This window comes from Gobio gobio (assembly GCF_949357685.1).
Source record: "Gobio gobio genome assembly, chromosome: 6".
Taxonomy (NCBI): Eukaryota; Metazoa; Chordata; class Actinopteri; order Cypriniformes; family Gobionidae; genus Gobio; species Gobio gobio.
In genome coordinates this window covers 5,257,562-5,274,124 of record NC_137102.1, presented here as the reverse complement: position 1 = coordinate 5,274,124, position 16,563 = coordinate 5,257,562, and the positions used below count along the sequence as shown (strand labels likewise).

The window sequence follows — 16,563 nt, the reverse complement described above, 5'->3', positions numbered from 1 at the left end:
ATTACAAAGAGAGAAACTAGAGCTTCACACTTATGACTCTTTAGTTTTTCCATAAGTTCCAACAGAACCACTTAGACTCTGCCTGTTTGGTGAAATAATGTAATATCGTTGCGTATTCAAGCCATTTTCTCAACACAGTGGCAAACTTAGCGAGGGACCGACCAATGGTAACCCTCTCGTCCTCCTGAGGCCAGCACTGGTTTGTGTTGCTGGCAGTTGTTACACCCACCGCTACCCTGCGCAACGGCACGTGAATGGGGAAGCGTGTATATCCTCCTTATATCGTCTTCCAGCATCTTTTAGTGAATAAAAAGGTAACTAATGTGCGTCTGTCGCTAAACGTCCTCATTTCACCCGTGATGTTCGTTCCACGCTCACTGTGTGTTTGCGTCGAAATGTGTTGCTATGCGACAAAGGCTTTGGCAGCACCTCACTCTTTATACATGTATCACATTCATAGGGTCCAGAACCCCAAAATAGCACATTTAGAAAGTAACAAGCAGCTGTTTTATTTGCAATTTCAATGTGCGTCTGTTACTCGAATGACTATAATCGCAGGTCTATTGTCTCTCCCGGAAACATCCATCAACGCACGTGCTCACTAATACTACCGGTAAATGTCTTAATCTTAGCCAGAGCATCTGTTAAGGCTGTTTAGCATTTTTATTCTCTTTACTATACGTCTAAATTATTTGAGTGTTTATTTTCATGAATGTTCATGTATTTTTATACTATTTATTTCTCCTTTTTCAGATGAGAACGATCAGTCGACGCATTGTTTGCTAGTTAAATTATGCTTAAGTTATGTATGAAGCGCTTTTTTAAAGAGCTTTAAAACTTAAACACTATCTTCACGTGTGTGTGTGTGTGTGTGTGTGTGTGGGAGGGAGGGTAGTTTATCATCAAGGGGGCTGTGCCACATATGAACAGCGTGTACTTTGAATATTGGAAGTTTTGCAATGAAGTGTCCATCAATTTAATGAGGAGATGGTTTTCAAAACAACACCGGTAATACTCTCAGAGCCACTAACAGTTCTGTCTTCTGTATAACACCGAGGTAAGACCAGTAGCCTTCAGCTCAATAATCCTTCCGTGTTTTATTGCATACAAGACGTTCCTCGGTTTAAATACTTGCTATTATTGTTCAGATATTCAGCTGTTAGTTTAATAGAAACATTAAACTCGTTTCAGGTTAGATTGCATTGACGGGAAATGTGTCAGCAGTGATGCTGTTTATACATTTTGCACCCTATAAGCTATAGAATAATGACATAATGTTAGCTATGTGTTGGGCTTATTGTTCAATAAGCTTGCATGTGAAGGGTGTGTTGAACTAAATTCCTCCATGACAGGTGGTGAAAAATATTCCAGTGGTTTAAAGGGTTTTTCCTTTCATTTTCATTTTTATCTCATGTGAAGTCACATTTACCTGACTTCAGGCGACTAGATTTGTCAATAATTTTGATTGTAAGGATTTTACATTGAGAAATGTCTCTTACTTCAGACGTAAGCACTAAAATTGTCTCAATGATGATTATGCAATCTGTGTTCTTAAATAACTAACTCTAGATAATATACAGTTAGTCAAACATCCGGTAATGTTCTTGAAAAGTGGTTTTTATTTTTGTCTTGGGAAAAATAAAACTATATTGTCACAGAATGTTGTTACATCTCAACTTTTGGTTTCTCGTATTGCATTTACATTTATTCAAAGTGACTTGCAAATGAGATATATTAAGTATCCACCTAAACTTGTGTCAGGTGGTTTATGTCGTCTACTGTAGTTTGGGTTTAATACTTTCTCATGCATTCCTGCCAAGTAGTAAAATAATACAGTATTACCCTACTTTAACTTGCATATGCTTTTCAGGATAGTTCTTTAGATGCTTAGTTTGTTTGTAACTTTGTCATGTAGTGGATGCTGCTTTTTTAAAGTTAGAGAATTGAGATTTCTGGCTAATATTCTCAGTTAGTCTGGTATGTTTTAATAGAAGCTATATTCATAGCATTGTTTTGAAATCTAAACCAGCTAGTTTTTTAAAAACTTGTATAGATAAATGCTTTATTTTAGACATGTATTGTAGATGAAATAGACAATACTTATTTAAAGGTGCAGTGTGTAGTATTTATGAGGATCTATTGACAGAAATGCAATATTACATAACTATGCTTTCAGGGGAGTATTAAAGGGATAGTTCACCCAAAAATAAAAATGTGATGTTTATATACCCCCAGGGCATCCAAGATACAGGTGACTTTATTTCCTCAGTCGAACACAAATGAAGATGTTTAACTCCAACCGTGTCTGTCAGTCATATAATGCATGTGAATGGTAGCAAAATCTATGAGAGTAAAAAAACATCCATAAACACTGCGCCTCCTGACGACACATTGATGTCTTAAGACACAAAACGATCGGTTTGTGCGAAAAACCAGTATTTATATAATTTTTTACCTCTAATACACCACTATGTCCAACAGCCTGATCACTTCCGGTGCGTGAAGTCAATAGCTATGTTTCCATCCACCTATTTTTATGCGCATTTTGGGATATTGCATCAAAAAATGCTGAATGGCAACACCAAGATGCGCATAAATTCTAAAAATGTGCATTAAAAACTTATGCGCTCGTTTGAGTCGGATACATTTTCTATCCGATACGAAAACATGCACATAAACTACGATGGAAACGCATTAACTGCACATAAAGAAAATCATGTGACTTTCGCGAGTTTACGCAATCGGCTGAAGTGATCTCTCGCGCGTATCTCTACGCCATATCGTGTACATTGTCCTCACTTACTCACTTAAACAATGATATAAATACTGTTGCGTTTCTCGCACAAACTGATCGTTTCGTGTCTTAAGACATCAGTGTGTCGTCACGAGCCGCAGGGTTTAGTATGGATATGTCTGTGCATGTTTTGTAACTCTCAAAGATTTTGCTACCAATCACATGCATTATACGACTATCACACTGCAACAGTTGGAGTTAAACATCTTCATTTGTGTTTGACTGAAGAAACAAAGTCACATATATCTTGGATAGAAAAACTAGCGTTTTGGCAGCGCAGCGTTTTTTTTTTCAGTTGAGACTCTTTGCTTATGATACGGAATATCCGCAGAAGTGTTACTAGTATCTCATTTCACAGATAGTTTTTTTTTTCTGTATTGTATCAGCATTTTTATATAGAATCAATGTAAAGTATTTGCTCTGGCTTTTGTTTTAAATTATTTTGTATTTTTGTTCCATTATTATACTGCTTGTTGTCATCTGTTGACATTGTATAGTACAAGCAGAATGTGGCGGTTGGTTGGTGTTGTATTTGTCCCGCCCCTCCTCCACTGTGATTGGACGGCTGGGTGAAAAGTGACAGTGATGAGCGCTGAGTTTTACTCAAAGTTGGACATTATTCAACTCTCGGCGACCAGTAAAAAACGCTGAATGCTCAGCGATTGAGCGTGAAATACTTGCTCAGCGCCTCGTTATGCTCATGCTGTTCTAAAAATGTAGCACTCCCATTGAAAACAATTGAATACGCCTGCCAGTCGTGTGAAAAAACACTTTGGTGGACACACAGCCTAAGACATTACATAATGTACGTTATGTTTTTATTACCTTAGAATGAGTTATTTCTATCTACACACACCGCGGGTCCCTTACAGTGAAGTCGCCATTTTGCGCCGTCATGTTTCTACAGTAGCCCTAAACGGACAAACTTCTCTACAGAGCGCTAGTCACTCTCTGCTGTCTCCGACGACGACAGTTTTGTCCTGTGTCCGCCACCGTAGCGCTGGTCGATTGCAGTTCACAACCTCACCACTAGATGCCGCTAAAAATCACACTGCATTTTTAACAGCAAATTACTATTTATGCATTAAAGGGATAGTTCACCCAAAAATGAAAATTAGCCCATGATTTACTCACCCTCAAGTCATCCTAGGTGTATATGACATTCTTCTTTCAGACGAATATAATCAGAGTTATATTACAAAAGTCCAGGCTAATCCAAGCTTTATAATGGCAGTAATAGTGGCTCTGTTTTTGAAGTCCATAAAAAAAGCGCCTGTCCGTCATATAACTGCTCCACGCGGCTCTGGGGTGTTAATAAAGGCCTTCTGAAGCGAATCAATGCGTTTGTGTAAGAAAAATATTCACTTTATAAACTTTATGAAGTAAAGTTCCAGCCAATCGCCTTCCGTGGAAAAGTGTTGAAAGTGAAACTCAAGATGCGTTCGTGACGTCATGACGAGCCAACCTGGTCGTGTTAGTCTTTCGATCAGCAGGGGAACTTTCAACACTTTTCCATAAATTGAACACGGAAGACAGTCGGCCAAAAGTTTACTTGATAAAGTTTATAAAGTGAATATTTTTCTTACACTAATGCATCTATTCGCTTCAGAAGGCCTTTATTAACACCCCAGAGCCGTGTGGAGCAGTTATATGACAGACAGATGCACTTTTTATGGACTTCAAAAACAGAGCAACTATAACTGCCATTATAAAGCTTGAATTAGACTGGACTTTTGTAATATAACTCTGATTTTATTCGTCTGAAAGAAGAATGTCATATACACCTAGGATGATTTGAGGGAGAGTAAATCATGGGCTAATTTTCATTTTTGGGTGAACTATCCCTTTAATCTGGCTCTTGCATTGATGGGGCTGAATCTATATTCAGCACACTATAATACAACCTGTAGGTGCTTCAATCTGCCGTTAGGGTCTAATTAAAACATCGGTGCCTTCTTTCCAATTCACAAAAATAGAAAAAAGCCCATCCTCCCACATTCAGTTGCACATAGGCCTGAGAGAAATGAAGGTCACCTGTGATGTAACAGATTTTTTATATAGCAAACTTTGTGCATATCCATCATGTTGGGCACGCTGAGATAATTTTTACCACTAAAGAGATGAGAAGATGCAGAATAATCATACCACACAGCAACATCTGGGCCCAATCTGTGCGCAAACATGTCAAGATCATTTATGATTGAGCAGAGCAGTGCATAGAGGTGTGTCAAATCATGCATTAAGTGACCACACTGTCAATGCACAACCTCTTTACCAAACACGGTGTGGTTTAGCTCCCACGCATAAATCATGTGTTGACATTCTGTCACAAGCCGGAAAGGTGTCAGAGTGTGGTTTTTCTATTGAATTTCAAAAGAAATTTGGGTTTTGCTTTTGCTATGGCCATAATTCACCATGTAAAGGTGCAGTGTGTAGTATTTATGGGGATCTATTGACAGAAATGCAATATAATATACATAACTATGTTTTCAGTGGTGTATAAAGACCGTACATAATGAACCGTTATGTTTTTATTACCTTAGAAAAGTGTTTCCCAACCTTTTTTCTATCATGGCACCCATTTTCTAAATTTTGTGGCATCCCCTCGCATACGTTACGCTAGGGGTGTAACGGTAGAGATTGCTCGCGGTTCGGTTTGTTTCACAGTTTTAGGTTCACGGTTTCGGTACGGTTCGGTATTTGGTATGTTCTGGGAAAAAAGGGCTACTGTCAAATAAAAATAAAGAAAATAATAAGAACAAATCATTTAAATGCAAGCAGCTGCACAAAAAAATACTAATAATACTACACAATGCTTTTCAGGTAAGTCTAACATTAGTTTTCAGGTACAGAAATTGATCAAATTTAGAATAACATTGCATATTTGACTGTATAAATTAAAGATTAATCCTATTAAATCCTATTAATCCTATTAATCTTTTGTTGTTTGACATTAAACAGACAGCAGTAAAGGCTACTGCCCCTTTAAGACCTAAAGCTCGGATATGCGTCATCTTTCTCGACTGTATAAAGTTCACTTAAGGCATATACAGACTATGTCTGCCTGGATACTCATCAAAATGTTGACATACTTCTTGTGTGAGCTTTTCTGTTCAAGTGCAAGACTCAATATTTGCGCTGTGAGATGTGTGCGCGCGTTTTCGGATGAGTGCACAGAGACAACTCTTCTCACAGTCTCCTGGCTCTACACCCGGGTGATGATGGCGAAAATGACATATTCGAATATATGGCAGCCCTCGCATGCATTGAACAAGAGAGACCGTTTTGCCCACGTTTTTTTTAAATTATCGCTGTTGCAATGTATCACCGAGGAGCCAGCACGTATATCCATCGACAGAAACACACAGAACGCGTTATTTTCAAGTTACAACCCATATTATAGATGCGTCATCAGATGTGAGCGTGCCAAACCGTGGGTGGAGAACCATACGATTCGATTTTTTACCGAGAACTGTTTCACCCTTGCTACAGACATTGACGTCAGACATTAGATATGTTGTTTCAGACATTAGATATTCATCATATATTAATTGTTCTATTCACATTTTATCATTCAAATATATATATTTAAAGGACTTTTACACGTCACCCCTGCTCTCGTCAGACGGCATCCCGGTTGGGAAACACAGACCCTTTCACACTAGACACGTAACGAAAAAGCGAAGCGGAAAAACAAATATTTTGTGTGCGAATAGTTCGCGTCAAAACCATTCACATCAGCCGCGATCCGAGTTTGCGACGTCTGTGACGTTTCAGAGCTCCAACATTCCCAAACATTCGCGGCGACAGCTGAGAAAACACGGACACTTCCTCATCCAGTGAAGACGAGCGTTTCAATTTCTTTAAAAGACAGAAGAAGGTTTTGAGTGCACCCACCCAGTCTTAAAGAGCAGAGAGTCTGAAGGGGAGGATCATGCTAATCTTGTACAGGAGCTAAAACTTTATCATGGCCGGTTCCGCACTTAAGTTACTTAAAATGTCCATGGGACAATTTGTGGAGCTCAAGAGAGAGACAGTAGCAGCGCTACTGAATGCATTTTAAGAACACTTTACCCATCAACCGTTTAAAATGAACAACACTTCAAAGAGGAACGCACACTGATGTAAACAAACCCAACGTGCATGAGCTCATGGCGGAACGAGTGCAGGAGACGCACATTCACTCTCTGACAGCAGAGGGCGCTGACAGAACAGCAGAAATGCAGCCGCTTCCCCGCTAACCCTCGTAAACAAACCGATACGGTGCTCATCACATAACCAAATACTTAATACTTAAAGACTTAAGGCTATTCATTTTCAAACTTAAACATTTTATATTTTAACCTGGACTAAATGACATGCCCTAGATATTGTTTGAATATGTTCTGATTGTTGTTCAGTCACACACTTTACAATAAGGCTCTATTATTTAACATTAGTTTATCCTTTAACAAACTGACAATGAAAAATACTTCTAAAGCATTTATTAATCTTAGTTAAATGTAAATTTCAGCATTTAATAAAACATTATTAAAATCAAAAGTTGTAACTGTATTATTTAATGGACCTGAGCTAACTCTTAACAGTTGCTTTTTTTTTAACAAACGTCGTCAAAGAAGAATAATAACTGTAAAAATGTAGCTATTCGCTCTTTGTTAATGCATTAACTAGTGAGACCTTATTGTAAAGTGTTACCTATTGTTTTTTATCATTCTTAAGCGCTTTAATCCGTTTTAAATATTTGTTTACTTTATAAATTTTTTTGTATTGCTTTATTGTATTTAAATATTTGGTTCTTTTTGTTATAAGAAAGTTTTTAAACCTGTTATAGTATGACAACACTTTTTTTGCAACGAATTTCAATATCGTGATAATACCGTATACCGCGATACAGAGTTTCCGCTAGAAAAAAATGGTGCCGGTCAAAGTGACCGGCAGAGGTTTCGTTTTCCGGACATTTTGATGATATGCCGGTCAAATATCGCCTCTTAATTATTCAAGTTGAGGAAAACTGAAAGCAGTTTATGTAACTTAAAAAAATGACATAATCAGGCCGTATATGCAACATGTTTATTAGCCTAACTTTCAAATAGACGGGGAAAAAAACATGAACGTCCGATTGGCGTCAATCAACCAATTTTTTTTACTATGGTTTCACATTTCATAGTTTAACAAACCAACCCCCCTTCCCCACATAAAATATCCGAATATAGCATTGTTTTTACTCAAGCAAATTTAATTATAAACTCAGTATGTCTCATTTAGTTGGTAACATTTAAATTGGCCACAGTGTAAATGACTCCTTGTCAAATGAACTTGAACAAACAAATGACTAGGCCTATAACATTGTCTCGCGTCATTTTTGGCTACTTTTTACGCTTTTTTGCAGTGCTGAATTGTGCAGCTGCCGACTTAAAATCAAAAGTTCCCAGTGTCTCTCCACAACTTGCAATGCGCATAAGCCACGTAACCTTGTTCTCCGCAAGGCGATCGCTGCTTCGTCTTGATCCGATTCTGCAGTGAGAACCCCCTCTCTGCAGGAACACTCGAGACCGGGATTACACAGGCTATCTTGGCGAGCTTGGTCCACTCTGGATACATTTCGCTGAAATCACATATGAGGACTTCGCAGGCTGTGGAGAAATGCAATCCTCCATAGCCACGGAGCGCTGTCATGACAGCGAGGGCATCACGTCGCAGGCTTACGGTATCGATAAGAGGAGCGGTGTCCGCAGAAGGCTTGTAAAATGGCAAACAATCCTTCTGATCGCTGGTTCTGCATATTCTTGGAGAGCTATTTGTCAGATTTGGAGAGCTATTTGTCAGATTTTAATCTGAAATTTTAATCTGACAATTTGACCGAAAAGATTTAATTTTTTCGGACATTTAATTTTTTTCCCGGCCAATGTCCGGTAATTACCGGACAACGGAAACCCTGCCGCGATAAAAGCTTCAGCAATTAATCGCAACATGAAAATTTGATACCGGCACATGCCTAGCTGTAATATGATTGCAGAATCAAGAAGTTGCCATCTAAGCATGTTTATTTAATGTATTTTCATATTTCTAATTTATTAAATATTAATTCAAATAAATATCAATTATATTATATATCGGCTTTATAACGGTCACCCTGCTCTCTAAGATATCGGTATCGGCCATCAAAAAAACAATATCGGTCGACCACTAATTTAAAGTTTGTTGTGTGAAATGTTTGGGTTAATAATAGTCTGTGAGAGGACTCTTCTTTCCCAAAGCGCTATCATTAGATGGCTATTGAAACCCTCTGGCCATAGTGTCTATTTAGAGCTGTTTTAACAGTGTTCAGTAGTAAATACCAGGATGCAGTAGTTATGGGTAGTCTGTCGTCATGTTGTCTGGGATGGTAGTTCTATTTTTCACAATTTGTGCTCCCATGCATGGGCACCTTCATCAGACCGAAAAATCAAAACGTTGTATTTCCTGTCCAGACAGACTGTCCACCATTTGTCCACAATGTAAAGTCAATGGGATTAAATGGCTGTACGAACAATATTTCCTTGCTGGTTCAGTGGAAGCGGGGAATGTTGTTGTTTTTCTGTGGGATTTACTTGTCATGCTTGAACTTCCTAATGTGTTGATTCAAGAATTTTTCCATGTAAACCAGTAATTGTTTTTCAGAAATACTGTGGACGAGACCTGATAAGTTCCTGTTCATTTTTAGTAGTTATACCTGTTAAACAAACTGCTTCAACTGAAGGAAGGGAAACCGGAATAACTGCAGAGACATGGTTAGAAAAAGAAAAAAATGGTCAGATTGTAAAAAGCTAATGAGAACTTTTCCCAGTTTTCTTCTCAGCTGAAAACCACACATCAGTAATCACAGCGATGTTATAATTTTAGTTTATCTATATTGTAGTGTTGTCACGATACTGTAATTTCTAACTTCGATACGATACCTAAAAAAGTATCGATATGATACCACGGGGAAAAACGCTGCATATACTGTCAAATAGATATCTTTAATATAATTATTTTTTTTGTCCGTCCCTTGAAAGTCTAGGCAATTAAAAATTTCTTCTGAAGAGATCACTTTATATGATAAAGCTTTTAAGCTTTTCCTCATATATAAACGTTGATCAATTACCATTACAATTATCTCACAAATATTTGCAAACTAATTGTGTTGCAATAGCTTACATACAGCACAAGGAAGCTTGATTTCAAATAGAATTTAAAAAGACGAGTAAACAGTAATAAAATAAGAACAAATAAACAAATTACAAACAATTGCACAAATAAATACAATAGAATAAAGATACAAATGAAATAGGCTGCTTTATTTTTTCAGGTAAGTCTAAAAGTGTTCAGGTAAGAAACTGAATTAAAAAAACAAAGTAATCAAATTTAAAATAACATTGGATAATCTTCATTGTAAAAAATGAAATACAGATTAATTCATTAAAGCTACACAAGTTAATCAGTCAAGAGCAGTAAGTGGTCATTTGTCTTTTTGTAGATTGAATAATAAATAACTGCTGTCCCTTTAAGACCTGACACACACATGGATCCCAAACACTGTTCCTGTTACACATTCTTCCTGAACTGTTTACGACTGTGTTTACGTTAATACTCACCAAGATGGGCATTGAGACATTTTTTGAGTGTATTTGACCATTAATAAGCTAGAAAAAGGAGCTAATTTTTGAAAATTCAAATTCAGATATTTCAGTATCGATACATATCGAAATATCAATATCTTTGAAAACACTACTTTATTGTTGCTTAAATATGTCCAGTCATACTGTATGTAGGGATGCTCCGATCGATCGGCTGGAGATTGGTATCGGCCGATAATCATATTTTATGACTCGATCGGTTCTCGCTAAACTTGGCCGATCTCACGGACCGATCACAATTTGATGACGTCAGGGCTGGGCGATATGGCCAAAAAGTGATCTCGATAAAAAAATTTTAATCAGTCGATATCGATAATTATCACGATAAATGTAAAATATTTATTTCTGTCAAATTTAAAGGCAGTCTAATTGAAAGTTGTAGAAACCAGACTGTTAATTGTGGTTTTAAACGACTTTTTATTGTCAGAATATGACAAACACTTCACGTTTTTGAATTCCTTACGCTTTTCCAGTCATTTTTCCTTAACAAAATACGTTTCTTAATAGAAAAAATGAATGTCTTAGTTTTGTTTCTGCATGTTCTAATAGGTGATGTTGTTTCTAGTCATGAAGCAGGTTTGTGTTGCCTGACTTTGGCGTATATATCTTCAGCACAGTTTGCAGTGCAGTATTAATAATATTACATGTTTTGTCTCTTAGAAATGCACATTTGACAGTGAGTTGACAGTAGTAGCTTGAGTTAGGAGGATGCAGATGTAAATGTATGCTCATTAACAAAAACACGGACATCTGTAAAAACAACCTCTTTTTTATATGGTAAAATGTAAATATTATGATTCTGACTGAGTGTCACAACAGTAAATCCATGGTAAATTCTGGATAAGATGGAAAAGCCTTCTGACTGTATCATAGCTCACAGTGTTTGTCAGTGATGTTTTGTTTGGCTTTAAACTAGTTTAAATCACAGAGACATTTGTGTTTTTCGCTGAATGCACGAGTTTCTCACTGGATCTCACGCTGCACTGTTTAGTGCTCGCGGACCGATCAGAGAAATCGGTACAAGTATCGGCTGCAAAAATCCCTAACTATATGTTTATAAAATGTACAATATGTGCAGGACAGAGAACTTCAGATTGATGGATTGAACTCTTAAGTTGAACATTTGCCAGAAAATTGCACAAAGTTTGTTATTCTAATGAAGATAAACACGTGTGCTTTCAGTTATATGCAGATAACACCTCCAGAGGCCTGTTGTGTGAAGATAGTCTCAGAATAGGTTTCCATACGTTCAGCGGGCTCGGTGTAAACATGTCAACTCAGGTGCTGCGTCCTAATTCACCTGCTTGCACTACGCCCTAAAAGTATGCACTTACTAGGTAGACTAGCTTTGGGACATACTATCACGTCATTAAATTGTGTCTTTTATCGGACACTCTGTCGCATAGCTACATGCACCCTGTCACTGTAAACTGGCCTGTCAATCATCATGTCACAGTTAAAAAGTTAAACATTTAATTTAATTCCCTAACGTATTGGAGAGAAAAGAAGTTGCATGTGGAGAACCCTCGTCATGTTTGCAGTATGCATAGGGATGCCCGATATTGGATTTTTGCTCAAACTCCTTTTGGCCGATACCGATACCGATATACTTTTATTATTTTTTCCCTTTGTTTGGAAACGACACCATTTTGAGCAAAACCAATTTTTTTTCATTGTGGTTTCAGATTTCTGAGGTCTCCTTACTAAAAGGATACTTGTTAAAGATAAATAAATGTTCTTTTTATAATAAGAGTATATTAAAACCGCTGAAAATAACAATATTAAGTCAGTGATTTTTCACCGCAGACAGATGCAGTTGTAACCTAAATATTTTTTTTTTTGGATTTAATGTTTGTGCACATGAAGTGAGGGTGGCATGGCATCAGTTGATGTTGTGTTTAGCTTCAAATAAAAACATACAATTATTTTAGTGCTCCTTGGATTATTTTGCATCACCCATTTCATAAAATTGTATTACAGATTAATAAACTATATATAAAAATATTTAATTTACAAGAGTCATGATCAGTGTTGGGGGTAACGCATTACAAGTAACTTGAGTTACGTAATAATATTACTTTTTCCAAGTAACTAGTAAAGTAACGCATTACTTTTCAAATTTACAACAAAATATCTGAGTTACTTTTTCAAAAAAGTAACGCAAGTTACTTTTTCACATTAATTTGACTGACAGCTCTCCTGCCCCCATGTTGAGGAAAATAAGTGCAGAGGTGTGTGTGTGTGAACATGAGGGTTATTGTAGTTCTAGACTAAATGTGAGCATTTATTTATCTCACTTGCACAATAAAGATTCTGTACTCCTCAAAATGAATAAAATCAGTCAAATGCAAAATCAGAATACTATGCAAACCTCCAATAATTAAATGTTAAATAAAAAACTATTTTTATGCATAATCTACCTTTATATTTAATTTACCAATGTCTTGCTGCTGACCTTTGATGATGAAAATTACTAGATTTTTTGTTTTTATTGGTAAAACTTTTTTCTCCCTTATCCTATTCTACCATTATCCAGAGCTGCGTCCTCTACTGTTCATGAGGGAATCTGCATTTTTACCTCAGCCTGGGGCTTATTATTTCAATTTTGGTATGAAGAGGTCTTTACCGTTGCACAAAAATATAACTTTTTTGTTAAAAACAAAAACAAGCCCAGCCCAGGTGAGAAAAAGTAACGCAAAAGTAAAGTAACGCATTACTTTTCTTAAAAAGTAACTAAGTAACTCAATTAGTTACTTTTTAAGGGAGTAACGCAATATTGTAATGCATTACTTTTCAAAGTAACTTTCCCCAACACTGGTCATGATTGTGATTTATGACATCATTACTGCTTTATTTATTCAGAAAAAGAAGTAACATCTATTTATTTGTGTATTCTACTTTTCATTTTATTACTATAACCAGTGTTGGGGGTAACGCATTACAAGTAACTTGAGTTACGTAATAATATTACTTTTTCAAGTAACTAGTAAAGTAACGCATTACTTTTCAAATTTACAACAAAATATCTGAGTTACTTTTTCAAAAAAGTAACGCAAGTTACTTTTTCACATTTATTTGACTGACAGCTCTCCTGTCCCCATGTTGGGAAAAATAAGTGGAAAGGCGTTGTGTGTAAACATGAGGGTTATTGTAGTTCTAGACTAAATGTGAGCATTTACTCATCTCACTTGCACAATAAAGATTCTGTACTCCTCAAAATGAATAAAATCAGTCAAATGCAAAATCAGAATACTCAAACCTCAAATATATAAATGTTAAATAAAACAAATATTTTTATGCATTTAATCTACCTTTATTGACCAATGTCGTGCTGCTGACCTTTGATGATTCAGTTAAGCCATGAGCAAAAATTACTAGATTTTTTGTTTTTATTGGTAAAACGTTTTTCTCCTGCGTCCTATTCTTCCATTATCCAGAATGGCAGCACATTTTTACCTCAGCCTGAGGCCTATTATTTCAATTTTGGTATGAAGAGGTCTTTACATTTGCACAAAAAAGGACTTTTTTTGCTATTAAAAAACAAAACTAAAAAAGCAAGCCCAGCCCAGGTGAGAAAAAGTAACGCAAAAGTAACGTAACGCATTACTTTTCTTAAAAAGTAACTAAGTAACTCAATTAGTTACTTTTTAAGGGAGTAACGCAATATTGTAATGCATTACTTTTCAAAGTAACTTTCCCCAACACTGACTATAACAACAACACCCCAATAAATATACATGACATTCTAGTGGGCGGGCACTAGGACCTGGAGGAGCTTTTGTTTTGGGCTAGTTTTGTTGTGAAAACCTGGCAATCCTGCGTTGATTCACAAATTCAAGGCAGCATTTAAAAACTGTCCATATAAATCACCGTCCATGCAATGTTGCTTGTTTTCACTTCAAGAATGACCACACGGCTGACATGATCATATCGCTATAGCAGTCCTTGCACACGTGAGTTATTGCAGGCTCATATCAACACGTTATCATATCGACAAGGCATATTGGCATAATTTTTTCATATCTGCCGATTTTTACACTTTAAGCGTTTATCGGCCGATTCCAATGTCGTGCCGATAATATTGTGCATCCCTAATTATGCATTTAAAACTTATGATGGGCAAACGGATCTTTATAGAAGTCCACGTTGTTGTTGCAGATGAAATATAATATCAAGTTAAATGTTGATTATTAGTCACTCAAACAGCTTTATCTCTACTATGCACACCAGCCATGTTTGTAGTTTTTAACACGTTTTACTCGTGTTTGTAGTTCTGAACTGCCCTCCAAAAGGACAATGGGTTGTTGCAACTTCAAAAATCTATTCTCCGTGGACTTTTGGCATACTCTTTTCAACATACTATGCTTTTATATATTTTTTTAATGTTAATTTTAGTGCTGGGGAAAAAATAATCGTGATTAATTGCATCCAAAATAAAAGTTTGTGTTTACATAAAATACCTTTAGCATGACAAAACAATGATAGCAGCAATAAAATGGATGATTAACAGTGATATAACCAGTTCTTAAACCACCAAAGAGAAGGAAATATTGCAATGGTTTATTGAAGAATGGTCTGGTTTGTTGAGTCACGATTTGAGTCACATGAGGTAGAGTTGACAGTAGTGGGAAGGCATGGCAGTGTTTTGGAGCTGCTCTTTGTTATCTGTGTTGGGTGGAGTTGAGGAGGTGCAGTTCTTCGTATCACACTACTTCAGCTGCTCAGTTGTAATCATGGCTTTCAAGACCAAAAGGAGAAGCAAACCTTAAAATAGCTACCAGTCTGGGTTGTTTTGCTCTTGCTGGGAAAATGTAAAATGTGTTTCGTTTTCATTTTCTACGTGTGTCTGATGACATTCACTGTTAAAGGGATAGTTCACCCAAAAATGAAAATAAGCCCATGATTTACTCAACCTCAAGTCATCCTAGCTGTATATGACATTCTTCTTTCAGACGAAAGAGTTATAAAAAATGAGATTAAATATTGCCGGAGTTATATTAAAAAATGTCCTGGCTCTTCCAAGCTTTATAATGGCAGTGAATGACTGTTTCTGTATTTAAATACATTTAAAACTTTACAAACCTGTAATCTCTAATTTCCGCAAACTGTCATCCGCGCGTTCACGAGAGACTGGCGTTCCAGCGTTTTTTATGATGGATAGATGCACTTTTATGATGGACAGATGCACTGGATAGATGCACTTTTATGATGGAAAGATGCACTTTTATGATGGATAGATGCACTTTTATGATGGACGGACACACTTTTATGATGGATAGATGCACTTTTATGATGGATGGATGCACTTTTATGATGGATGGATGCACTTTTATGATGGATAGATGCACTTTTATGATGGACGGATGCACTTTAATTTTGGACGGACGCACTTTTATGATGGATAGATGCACTTTTATGATGGATGGATGCACTTTTATGATGGATGGATGCACTTTTATGATGGATAAATGCACTTTTATAATGGACAGATGCACTTTTATGATGGACAGATGCACTTTTATGATGGATAGGAGCACTTTTATAATGGACAGATGCACTTTTATGATGGATAGATGCACTTTTATTTTGGACGGACGCACTTTTATGATGGACAGATGCACTTTTATTTTGGACAGATGCACTTTTATGATGGATAGATGCACTTTTATGATGGACGGATGCACTTTAATTTTGGACGGACGCACTTTTATGATGGATAGATGCACTTTTATGATGGATGGATGCACTTTTATGATGGATGGATGCACTTTTATGATGGATAGATGCACTTTTATGATGGACAGATGCACTTTTATGATGGATAGGAGCACTTTTATAATGGACAGATGCACTTTTATGATGGATAGATGCACTTTTATAATGGACAGATGCACTTTTATGATGGATAGATGCACTTTTATTTTGGACGGACGCACTTTTATGATGGACAGATGCACTTTTATGATGGATAGATGCACTTTTATTTTGGACGGACGCACTTTTATGATGGACAGATGCACTTTTATGATGGACAGATGCACTTTTATGATGGACAGATGCACTTTTATGATGGATAGATGCACTTTTATAATGGACAGATGCACTTTTATG

At 36.6% G+C, this 16,563-nt stretch overlaps 1 protein-coding gene across 2 annotated transcripts in view; it reads left to right on the top strand.

Moving 5' to 3' along the window:
• Positions 1-224: 224 nt before the first annotated feature.
• The window catches only part of slc6a9 (solute carrier family 6 member 9), a 108,815-nt gene continuing 92,476 nt past the window's right edge, over positions 225-16,563 (top strand). The window contains exon 1 of one of the 2 annotated variants that reach the window (XM_079820059.1): positions 225-314. The gene's annotated coding sequence lies outside the window, so the exon portion shown is untranslated. Of the gene's footprint in view, positions 315-920; positions 1,058-16,563 lie in introns of those variants that run through there. The other variant, XM_079820058.1, reaches the window with a different exon arrangement.